This window comes from Jaculus jaculus, chromosome 8, assembly GCF_020740685.1.
Source record: "Jaculus jaculus isolate mJacJac1 chromosome 8, mJacJac1.mat.Y.cur, whole genome shotgun sequence".
Taxonomy (NCBI): domain Eukaryota; kingdom Metazoa; phylum Chordata; class Mammalia; order Rodentia; family Dipodidae; genus Jaculus; species Jaculus jaculus.
In genome coordinates, this window is record NC_059109.1 from 29,205,126 (window position 1) to 29,223,221 (window position 18,096).

The window sequence follows — 18,096 nt, forward strand, 5'->3', positions numbered from 1 at the left end:
CTAATCAGAAAACGTCAATTTGAGCTAAAAGGTACTGTAGTGGATGTTTATTCAATTTTACACAGATAAATTTAAACTTTACTGAGTTTCTAAATTATAATGTGAGTATCAATATGATTAATGTTTACACTTAGTTTTAGAAAATAAAATGCCACATTTCAACTCTTCTGGACTAATGAAATACCAGCCAATAAATTAAACCCTGATGTGTTTGAAGCAGTCCTACAGTTGAGAGTGAGGGAGCTGAAAATTCAGAAATGATGACAGATGGGATTTCCTGGTCAACTTGTAGCAGCACACAGTTCCATCAGCATGTGTGTGCGCATGTTCATTTTTAAAGCTTACTAAGGATTTGTATTCACTGACCAGGATCTTGTGAAGATGTGCTGAAAGAAGTATTTATTCAAAACCTTACCCTTCATTAAGAAATCTATCATATTTCTCATAATCTGGGCCTACTTTTTCCTCTGTGAATGTTTCTCGTTTTACATTTCTTAACATGAGCAAAGAAGTCTAGCTTGGTAGAAAAATAGCAATTTGGCAATGGAATGAATTGCACAATTTTTAATACAAACTCAAATGCATTATTTTTATCTGGTTTTCTATTAATATTCATGAAATTTCTGTTCTATTTGTTTCTAGATGGTATTTAATTCAGCTCCCACTTTTCTACTAAATGCTGTTGAATAAAAAACCCAAATTGCTGTTTTGTGAAGTGTACTGAAGTGTGAATGTGTAATGTGGTTAAAAACGTCTAATGAAAAAGTTAATAGGACTTCTTTCCACAGTCTACTTCCCAATGTGTTCTGTAATATGCTTTCATTCTTTCTGCTTTTCTTGGAAAGATTTGGGCATTATATTCACAAATGCATGCTGCTACAGACCTTGTAAAATCCACAGGCTGGAAGATAACAAAGAAGCCAATATGAAACCAACGATCAAAAATCCTCCAGATGATGCTTTTCTTTTTGGCGGCGCGCGGCTGCAAGATGTCCGCGCAAGTTTCCAAGAAGAGGAAGGTTGTTGCTGGTGGTATCTTCAAAGCGGAGTTCCTGGATGAGTTTCTCACATGAGAGCGGTCTGAAGAAGGCTACCCTGGAGTGGAGGTCCGAGTTACACCCACCAGGACAAAGATCATTACCTTTAGCTACCAGGACACAGAATGTTCTTGGGGAGAAGTTTCGTCGCATCCAGGAATTGACTGCAGTGGTCCAGAAGAGGTTTGGCTTTCCTGAGGGCAGCATAGAGCTGTCTGCAGAAAAAGTGGTCACAAGAGGGCTGTGTGCCACTGCCCAGGCAGAGTCCCTGAATTAATCTCCTAGGAGGGCTTGCTGCGCGGAGGACCTGCTATGGTGTGCTGCAGCTCATCATGGAGAGTGGGGCCAAGGGCTGCGTGGTGGTCGTGTCTGTAAAACTCTAAGGACAGAGGGAAAAATCCACCAAGTTTGTGGATGGTCTAATGATCCACAGTGGAGACCCTGTTAACTACTATATGGACACTGCTGTGCCTCGTGCCCTGCTCAGGCAAAGGTGTGCTGGTCGTCAAAGTGAAGATCACGCTGCCCTGGGATCCAAGTGGAGAGACTGGCCCTAAGAAGCCCCTGCCTGACCGTGTGAGCATCGTGGAACCCAAAAATGAGATCCTTCCCACCACCCCCATCTCAGAACAGAAGGGTGGGAAGCCAGAGCCACCTGCTGTGCCTCAGCCAGTCCCTACAGCTAACAGGGTCTCCTTGGAAGCTGCATTTGGAGGCTGAAGGTTGCTTTATAAAGAAATTTAGCCGGGCGTGGTGGCGCACGCCTTTAATCCCAGCACTCGGGAGGCAGAGGTAGGAGGATTGCCATGAGTTCAAGGCCACCCTGAGATGACAGAGTTTATTCCAGGTCAGCCTGGACCAGAGTGAGACCCTACCTCAAAAAACCAAAAAAAAGAAAAAAGAAATTTAATAAAATCTTGCACAAAGACAAAAAAAAATCCAAATAAGGCAGTTACCAGTGATATAATTGTGTGGTCTATTCATTTTTCACTCCACAGTTTCAAAACACAGTGCTTTTGTGATCTAGCAGCCACTCTCTTGTTCGTAGAATACATGAAAGCATATACTTGGGACTTACTGTGACCTTGCATTTAAATTCTACTTTTGCCACCGTGCTTTATGTGATAATGGGCAAGGTATTTAACTCAAGTATCTTCTTCCATGGAATTTAGTTAATAAATATTAAACTAGAGACTAAACAGTAACATGATGGAGACAAAGTCTGTGAAAGCATCCTGAATCAATAGTCAAGAAGACGTAGTCTCTCTACCATATTCTCTACAGAAAACCAGGCTCAAATTTTGTTGCTGTACTGTCTAAAGAACCCTTAAACTGCTCTTACCTCTTCATCCCCACTAAGATACTGGTCTACATCTCTTAGTCTCCCTTTCTACATTCTTATCCTCTCCAAATATACTTCCAGAAGACTCCAGAGCAATGTCACTGCTTTTCTGTAGTGATGAAACGTCATGAAAAATCTGATTATTTTACTTTTTTAACTTATATCTCAATTGACAAAACCCTCCCTCAGTGGTATGATTTTAGGCTGCCCATGGGCTGCACAGTCATTCCTCACACAATCAGGATTATCTGTCCTCACTCCCTCATCTCCACCCAAGTCTCTTACTTTAACTGCTCTAGCACATGTTGTTTATTAGTTGAGAGTAGCAGAAAAGCAACAAACACAGCATCAGTGTGGATCCAAGGCATCACTTTACATGAAAGACTGCTTGGCCATTACAAAAAGAATAAGTATTAAAAATTCTGTTTTAGCCAGGCGTGGTGGCACATGTCTTTAATCCCAGCACTCAGGAGGCAGAGGTAGGAGGATCACAATGGGTTCAAGCCCACCCTGAGACTACATAGTGAATTCCAGGTCATCCTGGTCTAGAGTGAGACCCTACATCGACAAAACAAAAATAAATCTATTTTAAAAATGTTTTTGAACATATTATTTGTTCCTAATACAAACTAATGACTTTAGTAAGATCAGAGGTAAACCTTTCCAAAGCAAAACTCCCGAGGTGAAACTGGAATGGAATTTTAATAAGGTATATATGTCACAGTGAAATTCTTAGAATCCTAAACAGATGTGTGTGTATATATGTGACTTGTACATGTGTGTACAGGTGTGTGTGCCCCATGCAGGTGCAGGCAGAAGCCAGAGGAGAACATCTGGATGTTCTTCTCTTATCACCTATCCATAAATGACCTTGAGACTGGGTCTCTCCTTCAGCACAGAACTGCTGTCTGTCAGCAAGCCCCAGCTCCATCCCCACCCCCCAAACACACGCCAGCACAAACTGGAGTTACAGATGTGTGTGGCCCTGCCCAGCTTTTGATGTGGTTTCTGAGGAGTTGAACTTGGTGGTCTTCAGCCTGACAGGCCCTCATGTTTAAGTGGCTACTGTTCATCAGATTTCTAATTCATATCTTCCCATTAGACTTGTGCCACAGAACACATTAACTACAAAATCAAAACAGGCATATTAATAGGTATACAGTCAAGGAAAAAGAAGGTAACTTCCACAGAATAAATGCCTGGGACAAAGAAACTCCGGATGCATGTGCCACTGTGTGTAACTTGCTTCAGTGGGCTCTGGGGAATTCATCCTGTATCCTTAGGCTTCACAGGCAAGTGCCTTAACTGCTAAGCCACCTCTCCAGCACCACTGCTAACTTTTGTCTGTACAGTTTCAAAGGTTTATTCTGTCTTTATTTCGTAGAAAATGGATTACAGCTTCATAAGCAGGTGAAAATAAATCAATTCTGTGTACCTTAGAAAACCCAGCTTTGAGATACTTTGCAATGCCTGGCTTTAGTTTTATCATTTGAACAAGTTTGATATGTTGCAATTCTATATCTGTATCTTTCCTACTGAGTTCCTTTCCCTTCACAGATAATTTTTAAATTTTTTTCATTTATTTATTTATTTGAGAGACAGAGAGAGGCAGATATATAGAGATAATGAGCATGTCAAGGCCTCTAGTCACTGCAAACAAACTCCAGATACATGTGTCACCTTATGCATGTGGTTTATGTGGGTCCTAGAGAATCAAACTTGGATCTTTTAGTTTTGCAGGCAAATGCCTTAACCAGTAAACAATCTCTCAAACCCTCCTCTACAGATCATTAAGGCTATAGCTGTCCTTGTCCTGGTGGCTTGAATCAGATTCATCAGTACAATTTTCTCCAAGGGCTTATAGATTTAGGAACCCAGAGGAGATTTAAATTGTTCTAATACTGCCATGTCGAGCTGTTATGTTGGTTGGGTGAACATAAACTGACCGCAATCCTGAAAGAAGAGAGATTAAATAAACTTAATCTGTACTGTCCCTCTTAAGTAATAGGAAATAACTATCAGTAAGGTTTCTTGAATTAGGTGCTATCGATACTGTGGTCCAAGTAGTGGTTTTCATGGGCATGTCTTGTGTACTGTAGGAAATTTGAGCATCATCTGTGGCTACTATGGGTTAGCTGACAGTAGTATCCACCCTCCCCAGCTGGGACAATGTCCAGACATTGACAATGTCCTCTGAGGAAAGACAAGGTAAGCCCTACCTGAGAACCACTTCATTAGATCTTATAGCTTTGAATACCAATGCCTAAATGAGAAGTTCCCCAGTCATAGACCATAAACTAATTTGGCCACAACCTGTTTTCATGTAATCCATTAACTAAGAATCTTTTTTTTTTTTTTTTTACATTTTTTAAGGATTGTAAAGACTAATCTGAGGGGAGTGAGGAGAGAGAGTGACAGGTAGAAAAGTGCACATAATAGAGACATCAGGTGCTTAAAGATGTCAAAGCCTAAAATATTTTATTTTATTTATTTTTCTTTTTTATTAATCATTGTTTTTATTAATTAGTTCAGCAAATACAGTCAGTTTGGTACCATTACCAGGCTCATCCGTGACCTACCCCCACCTCTTGGTCCCTCCTTGTTGAGGTATATGGGTCATGCATTCTGGAGTTAGCCCACAGTTATGGGTAAGATAAATGTCTCTGCATATCATGACCCAACATGTGGCTCTGACATTCTTTCTGCAAGTTGCTTGGACAGATATTGGTCATTTTCCCCCAGTCGGCCATGTAGCACCCTCTGGCACTAGACACGTTGACTGTCTGGGAACTGACTCTCTTCCAACTTCCAGCCATGCCATTCCATTTTACACGTCAACCACAAAAGGTGTCTTCAGCAGGAGGGTCTTACCACTAACCTTTGGTGGGTCATCAAGTACTCTGACAGAAATCTGTCTGTCTTTTAGGAAACTTTGTAGGTCTCTCTGATCAAAAGCTCATTGTGGATGATAGCCACATGCTGGTACTGGGAGTTATAGGTCAGTGGCCACTAAGTAAATGAGGAAAAAGATAACTAATATACAAGAGTTAGAGAGAAGGGGTGGGGGAAAGGGAGAGGGAGGAAGGGAAGATGTAGAAGATTAAGGTTAGTCTTCATCATACCCTCTCCAGTATCTTGTAGTTCAGGTGTTCCCTGTAAGGGCCTGGTGAAGGTTCAGCCATTTGGTCTGCCTTTTAGGAAGTAGAATTTTACGGTACCATTGCCGTTTGGGTCCAGATTTGTGTTTCTCACTGCTCTTTTTCCCTCCCCTCCCTCCCTTCCCTCCCCACCCATCCTATTGTCTAGTCCATGAGATGCTTGCTGGGTATGTAAGGCATCTTGGGTAGATTCAGGTTAGGTGCTGTAGATAAGTGAGACTATGTGGTGACTGTTTCTCTGTGATTGGGTAAGTTCACTGAGAATGATCAACTGTAAGTTTATTTTGGTGTTGCTTACATTTAAACTAATCTGTATTTTGAATGTGAATTTAAATAGAAGAAATTTTTACAACTCATGAAGGCTTTATATCCATTTCATATTTTTTAAAACACATCCATAATATGTCCAGATACTGAAGTTCTCTAAAAACAATAATATATAACAAAAAGCAAATTTGTAGAGGAATCTTCCTTGCTTTAGATAACAATTTACTTTACTATACTTAGCATCACTTGCTTACAAATTTATTAAAACTGTCTCAAATTCTTAAAATTATTCTTAAATTTTTACCTATACCCTACCGAAAATACTTTGGAAAATAAAATTTCTGTGACTGTTCACTCTCACTTGTATCCTCATTAAAAGGTAAAATATCACGTCTTTTCAGGACTCAGCAAGAAAGACTGAATAAGCCTATCAGGGTAAAAGGATTGGATAAATGGGTAAAAATATTACTTAAGGATTATTTTGACTCAATGTATAAGAAGGAGTAACAGCAGTAAGAAAAGCAATCCAATATTTAAAAGGGAAAAATACAAAAATAGACATTTGTCCAAAGACACAAATAGCTGTGATATAAGAAGAAATTATAATTTGGTCCCTTCCGCCAACTTTTGGCAAAAAAGTATCTAAAACTTTGTAACTACCTCATCCATAGTGTTGCTAGTAACATCTTTGCTATATGGTCTGGCATTTTGGTTTCTAGTTCCTCACCTAAGAGCCTCTAAGGCTCTGAGAAGGAGAGTGGCTAGAGACTGAGCTCATTACCAATAGCCAAGGCACTTACCATCACTCATCTCTCCATGACAGAAACTGCACCAGAACCTTAAAAATCAGCATTCAAAGGGACACATTAAGGGCCTGGGAGCTTGGTGTGTCTGAAGCAGGAATTGGATGCTCCAGTCCTTTCTTCTTACTTTGCCTTCCACATCTCCTCCATGTAGCTTCTTGTGAGTTGTGTCCTTTATACCAAACCAATAAGTAAACCGTTCTACTGAGTTCTGTAATGAAAGACCATTACCAAGTCGGACAAGACAGACAGAAGTTTGGGTTGCCTGGAGACCTACTACTTTCGAGAAATCTCTGAGGTGGAGGAGCCTTGTATCTAGCTTTTATGCTGTGGATGAGCACTGACTCTGGGTAGTTGATGTGAGAATTAAGTTAAATAATAGGACTGCTGTGCGTGTTCACACAGACACACACACACACACAAAAAAAAAAAAAAACCTGAAGAATTTCTTGATGTAGACAACTTACAAATTTTGTGTCAAAAGTGTAATAAGTATAGAAAGACAATTTTCTACTTAATGGCAATAAGTAAACAGAGATACTCAAATCAGTACTTATTAAAGTAATTTAAGCCCAAACCATGAGGTGTCACTTCACACTACTGCAATGATCGTAATGTTTGTTTGTTTGCGTGTTTCATTGTTTGCTTGTTTGTTTATGAGGAGAGAGATAATGGCACAGTAGGAGTTCTTGCTGCTGCAAACAAACTCGGGATGCATGTGTTACTTTGTGCATCTGTCTGGATGTGGTTAATGGGGAATCAAACCTGGACCAGCAGGCTCTGCAAACAAGTGCTTTTAAGCACTGAGACATCTCCACAGCTCAACCATACTGTTTTTAATGTAAAATGAAAAATGTTAGTGGATATGTGAAGAAATCAGTATGATTGAAGGATGCCTGTAAGGATCTAAAATGCCACGCCATGTACAAAACAACAAATCTCATAGTTTATGGTTATTTATGAAGTTAAGCAGAATTATTATGACCAATTATTCCTCTCCTTGGTAGATACTCAAAATATCTTGAACTGATGCTTATATGCCAGTATTCACAGCAGGTGTGTAAACAGTCCTCAAAATAGAGAAACAGAGGCTTGAGAGATGGTTTAGTGGTTACTTTCCTGCAAAGCCTAATGGCTTGAATTCAATTCTCTAGTGCCCATGTCCAATGGTGTGTGCATCTGGAGTTCATTTGCAGTGGCTGGAGACCCTGGTGCACCCATTCTCTCTCTCTCTCTCTCTCTCTCTCTCTCTCTCTCTCTCTCTCTCTCCTTGCAAACAAATAAATAAAATTATTTTTTAAATACAGAAAAAACACAAATATCAACACACTTAAACTACACACACACACTAGAATGCCTTAGAAAGGGATGAAGATCTGGTAAGTGCTACAATACTGATGAACCTTGTAAACTTCATGCTAAATGAAATAACACAGAAACAAATACAATTATTCTATGATTTCACTTTTAGGAAATACTAGAAGAAACAAATTCATGATGACAGAAATTAGATTAGAGGTTACTAAAGGTTCAAGGAGGACAGAATGAGAAATCCCTGCTTAATAGTTAGAATTTCCATTTTGGTATTGAACATTTGGAAATAGACAATGTTAAAAGCACTTAATGCCATTGAATTGTGAACTGGAAAATAAAATAAATTTTATGTCATATATATTTTACTATGACGGAAACAAACTAGAAAATCTCTCTCTCAACAGCCAGATAACTGAGTGCTGAGACCTTGATAGCCATCAAATACTACACAGTTGCCAGTATCCTTTTAGCCCACAAGGCTCTTTAAGAAAGAACAAAGTTTTAAAAATTATATGAAATCATTCAAATTCTCTTCATATGTTTATTGCCAGTGAGGATGGAAACAATGCAATTTTAGTGGAAGGTGGTTTGGGAAGTGTCAGTTATAAGTCACATACTTTTTGGTAAATCTATTTGTAGCTCTGTATCCTACAGATAAAAATAATCATTGGTACAACATTTGTACAGAAAAACAAACAACATAAATATCCACAGAGAGAATAGAGTAAGATAGAAAGCACCCTATTATGTATCATCAATACTCTATCATCTCACAAAGAAATAAAAATAAAGGTCTTGTGTCATAACAGAAATCCAACTATCTCCAAGAAGCACAGAAGCATAACAACAGTCAATGTTCATTTGTGCGCATCTATGTGTGCACACACATGCATGCCCATATAATTTCTAATGGATGCAAAGTTCTTGAGGCTTTAAGTAAATGAATGAGAAATGTTATTCTTCTGGGGAATAGGTGTAGGTGAACTGGAAATGAAGAGTTGGAGACTTGTAGATAGCCAATTAAGTTACAATATAGAATATTACTAATTCACACATTATGAAAAAAAAATCTGTTCCATTGTTCTTCCTATTTATAACAGGACCTGTGACTTATCTAGCTGGTGAATATTATTAACTCTGTTTTTGCTTTAAAACACTTTTCTTAAGATGTGGATTATTGCCATTTTTGCTTGTTTCATTTTATAGTACTGGGGATCAAGTCTAGGATCTTTCCCACTGCTCAGCAAACACTATTATTGACAATGTGTGTCTGAGTCCTTTGGGGTTGAGGATCCTTTATGCATTGTAGGGTGCTTAGCCAGAGGTAATCTTGACCTCTGCCTCATAGGTGCCAGTACAGCCACATGCCTGTTACGGCAAACCAACCAAATATCCCTGGAAGAAAAACTCCATGTTTAGAGCCATACTTTGAGATAACCATGAAGGGTGCTTGGCATCTCAAATTCCTCTTAGCACTAAGTGCCCCAGTTCTGAGTAGGGTTTAAGGTTCCCTGTGTTAACTAACTGAAATTCCCTTTAATAAAGTTATCTTCAAATTCTTTTATTCCACTGGTAAAAAGTGAGTAAAACCATATTGTGTAAACAAAATGAGGGGAAAAGTGGGATAACTCATTGTTATAAATGCCAGGGTAGGAAAGTAAATGGACAATAAGACCCTCACTTAAATCTTCTAAATTGATTATTTTGTTATTTGTTTCAATATTCCTAATGCAGCTAGCTTTTTTTTTGGAAATTATTATTTGGGGTGTTTTTTGATTCTGGCTGTTACATAGACAACATAAAAACTATTCTCAGTTCAGTGTATAAGGGTAGATACCAGGGAAACCAGTGCGAAAGAAGAGCACTTGCTTGCTTTTGGAGAGTGCTCGTGCTTCCTTGTGCTTTCACACCATGACTCGGCACACCCAGAAAGTCCTTGAGGACATGAAAGCTACTCCATCTCTCCACTAGCTCATCATCGAGAACTGTCTCTGGTACAAAGATAAAGAATTTGTCATTTCTAACATCTGTATTCTCCCAAGACTAGGATGCTAACACATCAGGCGACTCCAAGTTAAAGCTGTCCATCACAGGAAGGTTCAGTACTCTAACAGTGTACCAAAAACCACCTGCAATTTCATTAAAAAAATAAAAAACTGAATCTCAAGTTTCTTTCTTTTTTTTCTTTTTTGCTGGGGAGGGGTTCATGAACATCCTGCTACCCCAACCTCCTAAGTTTCTGGTGTTACAGCAGTGTGCCATTGTGACTGGTTTCAGCATTTCCTTTTATCATAGATAGTAAACAGGATCATTCCCCCAAAACCATTTTTTAAAAATTCAAGGAGGAAAACTGCTTTTGACTCCAAGGCATCATACAGTGAAGGATAGAAACTGTAGGATAATTTTTACCTGGTGTTACCAGTCACTACATAAGTATGCTCACCTGCCAAAGCCCTCAGTGCCAGGAAACAGTAAACACAATTCCTGAGCTTCAGAGACTCTACTAGAGGTTTGCACTACTCTGTCTAAATGAAAATAATGCAAATGCTGCTTTCTATTGGTTACATCACTATGTCCTATGAAATTACACTACCCTGTGAAATTATATAGGACAGAAGCAGAAGAAAAGAGCCATAAGGAGTAGATGGGGAGATGGAGACGGAAGCAGAGACTGGAAAGGACCATGCATCAAGGAATGGTAAAAAGCTTCGTGGTGACTGGAAAACAGAAGAGGCTCTGTGGTCTGATTGCTTTCTGACCTGCCTATTTCATGCCCCTCCACAGCTGAGATACCTTAAACCCTAATGATTTAGATTAACAGTGTGTCTTAACAGGGTATGCAATATGCTCATTCATGCCCAAATTCCATTTTCACTATTGAACACTCTTAGTATTTAAATGCTTTCCTCTTATTTTTAACGTTGTTTCATTTTTCATAAAGAAATAAAAATCTGCTCTACATTTGTTTCTTATAGTTGCTATAATGAGAAGCTGCAAAATTGATGACCTAAAACAGCAAAAAACACACTCACTCCTGTTTTCTGGAAGCCCAAATTCTGCACTCTCGTGTTCTGCATGTATCATGTTAGGAGACCACCCTCCTGGAAGCACCGAGGAAAAGCCCCTTCCCGCCCCTTCTGCCTGCCAGTCGTCACAGAGTTCTTTACCATTCCTTGACGCTGGTCCCCTGCCGCCTCTGCCTCCTTCTTCATTGACTCGTCATGGCTCTCTCCTTCTGCTTCTGTTCTATAGCGACATCTTTGGTGACATTTAGAACACTCTAAGAATGACTCTCCTCATCTCTAAATCCTTACCTTCATCTCATTTGTAAAGACTCTGTCTAAGAAAAACAAACAAATAAATAAAAAGTTAGCACTTACAGGTCTAAGGAATATGGCGCTATAATATCTTGGTGACTCCGTTTTATGCTGTCAGCACTTGGAAACGAGAGATTTACCCAAGTTGTATCTGAGCTGTCGCTCTCTATATATTCACAAATTCATAAAACTAACACAGCTTTTAAAAGCATTAGTTGGTTTTTGCACAATTAATATGCAGGCAAAAACTAAACATTTTAGGGACTAGAGGGATGGCTTAAGTTAAGGTTCTTGCCTGAAAAGCCTAAAGACCCGGGTTTGATTCCACAGTACCCACATAAAGCCAGATGCACAAGATGGTGCATGCAGTTGGAGTTTGTTTGTAACAGCTGGAGGCCCTGGTGCACCCATTCTGTCTCTCTGTCTGTCTTCTCCTTCTCTCTCGCTCTCTCTTTCTCTCTTTCTCTCTCTCTTTCTCCCTCTTTCTCTACTTGCAAACAAAGAAGTAAATAAAAATTTTAAAACACTGTTTTAGGCATATGCATACTTAATGAATTTAGAAAAAAAGAAATGGAAGGTGTGGTGGCATACACATGTAATCCCAGCATTTGGGAGGCTGATGCAAGAGGATCTCGAATTCAAGGCCAGCTTAGGCTATATAGTATATTTCAATCCAGCATGGGCTATGGAGACCAAAACATACTAAACATACAAAAAGGGGTCATTTCTCTGACGTGTGATATCATGAACTCAATCTAGTTTATAAACCATATCAATATCACATCTATTTCTTTATTTGCTTTCCTGTGGAAATTTTATTAATTTATACTTTCTACTAACACACATACACATCACACCACACTGCAGTAAGAAACCAGATATGGCTAGGACAGCTGCAGCATGGGTCTCTGGTTGCACACATTACTTCTCATGCAGAATATCTGAACACTAATACGGAGAACATCAGGGATCAGCAGATGATTTTAATGGAAAAACTCCTTTCTATGTCAAGAAACACAGAAAGCCTCAAGTGATTTGCCCTAAGTCACAAAGATAACTAGGTAGCTCCCAGAGGAGTCTGCAGTCTTCATTTTGGTAATGAACTACTGTGCTGTAGGACCAGCTTGTCACACAGTTCTGTCAGACAGAAATAACATTCAACCATGAGGCATGCTTGACAGGTAAGGGAAAAGAGAATGGTCTCACTGGTGTGAGTTGGTTTGTAGGTAACCCAAGTTCCCAGGATGCATTCAGAAATGTGGGTTTCATGTGCATCCTAAGGAAGACACTGATCACTGCAGAGACTGCCCATGGAAGAGTCCAGTGAAGCCTCTCACTCTGAGGAACTCAAGGCCAGAAAGAAGCAGAGTGATAAAGTCAGCAACCGTGGAACACCATTAACTGGACCTGATGCCCACAGATTGGGGAATCAAATGAGATCCCAAATTTTTGAACACCTTTCATCCCCTCAAATTCTCCACCTCCATGATACAGAGCCCAACAATCACACAACAAAGATATTCCCAAGTAAGTGCCCTCTCACTGCTCAAACAGGCCCCCATAATGCCACCCAATGTCTTCCCTAGAAGCCAACCACAAATGCAATACCGGCATTTCTTCTCCCTCCTCTACCACTTACATGCTGCTTAAGGGGAGATTGGGGATGGGTTCCCAATAGATTTTGTTTCTGACTCCCTTACTGTCTGCATGCTAGAGTCTAATGCTGGTGAAAGATGTTGTACAGCCTGGAAAGATTTAAGCAGAAAACAGATATAAGAAAGAAGACACTGAGACTACAGGAAGAAAAATAGAAGGAAAGATGATAGATTCGAGACAGGGTGGAGGAGGCTCTCCACCTAAAGAGAAAAGGATGAACGATGGAGACAAAGATGCTTCAGAAGCAAAACAAAAGCTTTCTTGTCTCTGACCTCTTAAGCCAAAGAGTTAGTTATTTGATACTCATGAGAAGTAGAAGAGCTGGCTGGAGAGATTGATAGAAAATCTATAATAATGCTCATTAAAAATTTTTAAAAGCTTGAAAATTATTTTAAAGCATGGAAAGATCCCTATCATTTGTATTATGTGCTTGAAAATTAATTTCTTGTATGCTTTATTTTGCTACATTATTTACCCCTGCCTCATACTGTTTCACCTCATCATAAAAGCTATGGTACTGAGCATGGTGGTGCACACCTTTAATCCTAGCACTTGGTAGGCAGAGGTAGAAGGATTGCTGCAAGTTCAAGGCCAGCTTGAGTCTACATAGAGAATTCCTTATCAGCTTGCGCTAGAGCAAGACTCTACCTCAAAAACACAAACAAAAAAAGCTATAGTAAATTAAATATCATTTAGTGTTTGTAAACTGAGCATGTATAGGTTACACAGATAAAATTCTTGGAAGTCACATTTATCATCACAGTGGATTGATTCATTACAAAGCTAAAAGCAAACAGATTGCACAATGTCTACTGAAATCCCAAAAGAGATGCCGTCGTGCATCTTGGCAGCTTTCTTAGTGTCCATTCTAAGCAAGCATTTAAAAGCTATGAAGAAATGTTCAAAACAATTCAGCAAACTCAAAAAGGCTGCTAATATTTTTAAAACATTGTTTATTTTTATTTATTTATTTGAGAGTGACAGACAACAGAATAAGAGGCAGATAAAGAGAGAGTGGGTGGGCTAGGGCCTCCAGCCACTGCAAACTAACTCCAGACATATGCACCACCTTGTGCATCTGGCTTATGTGGGTCCTGGGAAATCAAACCTTGAATCGGGGTCCTTAGGCTTCACAGGCAAGCACTTAACCCCTAAGCCATTTCTTCAGCCCCAAGGCTACCAAATTTTAAGAATCAGCTCCCATGAATACTAGAGGGTGTATGCTAATCAACACCACTTGCCAACATCCCTTCTTGAAACCCCCAAATAGAGTCAAGTGAAAGCTGACAACACAGAGTCCGCAAACATGGATTTGAGAAGAGATGGGCGAAACCAGCTGTCAGGAGCAGTGCTAGAGGGCTCCGGGGGCACTGAAGACTCGCATCCTTGAGGTCAAAGAGGTAGTTGCTATCCTGAGGGGGACAGCAGCACAGACAAAGACAACAGCTTTTCTGCAGGCACACTTATATTTGCAGAGCTGCAGTGCCCATCATGGGAACATTTTGCCAAGTAAAGAAAGCAAGGCAATTTGTGCTATTTGTTTACGTGTTTGGAGATGCTACTTGGAGACTGAACGCTATAGAATTTGTTATGAATCTCATTGCACATGAGTTCAGAAACAAACTCATGGTTCTTGGGAAGTCTCTGCTTCTCTTGATGGCTGGTTGGACGCTCCCCTGAGAACAGCTCTGGTTAATCAAGGATGTAAGCAAAGCTCCTGCTTCAGTACTTATCGGGAATCATAGGAAAGCTGAGTTTGAATATCAGTGCTTCACTGGAGAGTCCTTGGTTTTCTTTGTAATTTATTATTAAGTGTCTGGGCTTTTAAATTTTTCAGTCAGAGAGAAGACTAGTGGAAAGAATATCAAACTGGTGGTCATCTCATGAGTGTGGCCCAGAGGTAAAAAGTGCTCTTGACAGACTCAGCAGGTCAAGGGTCCTCCAGGCCAAAAGTTTGTTGATCTAGAACATTTCAGGATGCTTGTCTATAGGTATGTGTGGCTTTTGTCTGACAAAGTGCTCAACAATGTTACTTTGTGCCTGATTATGGTTTTACATTCATGCAACATTTATGTTGTATTGGATTGAATTGACAACTCAAGGAAATATGACTGGGTTGGTGGGGGGTATGAAAATCACCGTATTCTTTAACAGCAGTTTGTTCATATAACCATGGTCATTGCCTTAGCTATGTACATTGTTAAGGAAAGCTGTATATCTCTGGAAAGACTGATCTATATTTCTAATGTATAATCTCTGAACTATATTTTCCCATGTTTTCTTGTTACATACAAGGGCTAAGACAGTCACACACTATCAATTAGATCCTAAGTAAGCCTTTGTGAGGACCTGCTGCCTGGCAGCAGCTCTGCCTCTGCGGTGTGCCTTTACTGCCATCTGCTGATGCCCAAGCTCCATCCAGCCACTCTGTGGAGCTTCCTGTCACTCCTCAGCTAAATCCTTTGGCTGGATATCGAGTTCAGGGCTTCTAACAACTGAACTTACCCTGCCACAGCCTTAAGTGCAGCCTGAACAGATTCAAATGATTCTTCCCAGTTCCCCAGCCAACATTTAATGTGCATGCTCTCTACTCCCGCCAGTCTAACTGATGCACATACATTTGGTAAACATTAAGGCTATTTATTATTGGTTAGAACTTCGATAGTTATTAATCTGTTAAATGAATTTATAAATTAATTTATATTTATTATAAAATTATTTATAATAAAATTCATACTTATTTATAATGAAAATTAGCACCATAGAAAACTGTTCTTTTTTTCATTCTTTTTAAAAAGTCTAGCTCAGGGAAAGAGAGAAGCAAGAAGAGGGGGAGGGGAGGAAAGGAAAGAGGAGGAGAGGGAAGGGGAAAGGAAAACCTGTTTTCATTTTGTTTTGTGAAAGTGTTCAGTTTTGTCATCAATGTTTAAATATTTCCTGGAAGCAGCTGGTGTGTTATAGCCTGACTTCAGCTAGAATTATCAATGAGCTAGAAGCAGATGGCATAGCAATGAGCTAGATCGGTTGATATGTTACAGGATGGCTTCACACTGCAATTATCAATGGACTAGAAACAATTGGCATGTTATAGCATGATGTCAAGATGAACTAGAGGTAGTTGGTATGTTGTAGTATGACATGACACTGCAATTATTGATGAATTAGAAGTACCTGATATGTTACAGTGTGACTTCATGCTTAAATTATCATTGAACTAGATCAGTTAGTATGTTATAGTATGACTTTACCCTGTAATTATCAATGAAGTAGATCAGATGGTGTATTACAGCATGACTTCATACTACAATTATCAATGAACTAAATCATCTGGTGTGCTATGATGTGACTTCATGCTATAATTACCACTGAACTAGATCAACTAGTGTGTTATAGCATGACTTCACACTATAATTATCAATGAACTAGATCAGTTGGTGTGTTATGACATGACTTATTGCTAAAATTATCAATGTATTCTATCATCTGGCGTGTTACATCATGCATGACTTCACACTGTAATTACCATTGAACTAGATCATCTGGTGTGTTACAACATAATTTCACAAAATGATTATTAGTGAACTAGAGCAATTGGTATGTTATGCTATGACTTCATGCTATAATTATCAATGGCCTAGATCAGCCAGTGTGTTATAAGGTGACATCATGCTATAATTACCAATGAACTAGATCACCTGGTATGTTATAACATGGCTTAACACTATAATTATCAATGAACTAGACCAGTTGATGTGTTATGACATGATTTAACACTGTAGCTATCAATGAACTTGATCAGTTGGTGTGTTATGACATATGAATAAGAGCAGTTGGTATGTTATTACATGACTTCATGCAATAATTATCAATGACCTATATCAGCTGGTGTTTTATGATGTGACTTCACACTATAATTATCAATGAACTAGACCAGTTGGTATGCTATGACATGATTTATTGCTAAAATTATCATGTATTAGATCATCTGGTGTGTTATAGCATAACTTCACACTATAATTGTCAATGAACTAGATCAATTGGTATGTTATGCTATGACTTCATGCTATAATTATCAATGAACTATATCAGATGGTGTTATAATGTGACTTCATGGTATAATTAACAATGAACTAGGTCATCTTGTGTGTTACAGCATAACTTCACACTATAATTGTCAATGAACTAGATCAATTGGTATGTTATAGTATGACTTCACACTGAAATTATTAATGAACTAGATCAGTTGATGTCTTACAAGGTGACTTAATGTTATAATTAACAATGAATTAGATCAGCTGGTGTGTTACAAGTGTATGACTTCACACTATAATTATCAATGGCCTGGATCAGCCAATGTATTATAAGGTGATATCATGCTATAATTACCAATAAACTAGATCACCTGGTGTGTTATAACATGACTTGACACTATAATTATCAATTAACTAGACCAGTTGATGTGTTATGACATGACTTAACACTGTAGTTATCAATGCTCAATCAGTTGGTGTGCTATAGCATATGAACAAGAGCAGTTGGTATGTTATTACATGACTTCATGCAATAATTATCAATGACCTAGATCAGCTAGTGTTTTATGATGTGATTTCATATTATAATTATCAATAAACTATATCGGCTGGTGTGTGGTACAGTATTGGTTCACATTATAATTATCAATGAACAAGATAAATTGGTATGTTATGACATGACTTCATGCTGCAATCATCAAGCAACTGTGATTTGTGTGCTTTTTGCCCAGGACTGCAATGGTTTAATGTCAGTACCTCATATGGTTCCAAGATTTGATAAACCAGCATAAATACCTCATAAAAAGTAATCTGTGCTCTGTTTCAATCTGGGAAGCACTTTCCTTGTGGACTTTTGAAACACATGGCTAGAAGTTATGTTAGACAGATGCCTCTTTACAAAACTAACCTAGATGGATAAAGCCAAAGAAATTAATCCTTCCATATTTAAACCTGTAAAGTCATCAAGACACTTCCAAATACTTTGCTTATTTTTCTTCATTCTACCTCCCACAAATTAAAGATAACTTTCTATTTATGACCCTTCAGAAAAAAATATTTAATTTGTTGTCTTTTGTTACTTAAACAAATAGGGACTATCTGGGTAAGATGACATTGTATTATTACACTTTAATGTGCCTTCTCATTGTCAAACACATAGGTACAATTTTTA

The 18,096-nt window shown here is 38.8% G+C and overlaps 1 pseudogene; it reads left to right on the top strand.

Annotated features, from left to right (window-relative positions):
- Window positions 1-989: 989 nt before the first annotated feature.
- LOC101597960 lies at window positions 990-1,757 on the top strand (annotated as a pseudogene).
- The last annotated feature ends 16,339 nt before the right edge of the window (window positions 1,758-18,096 follow it).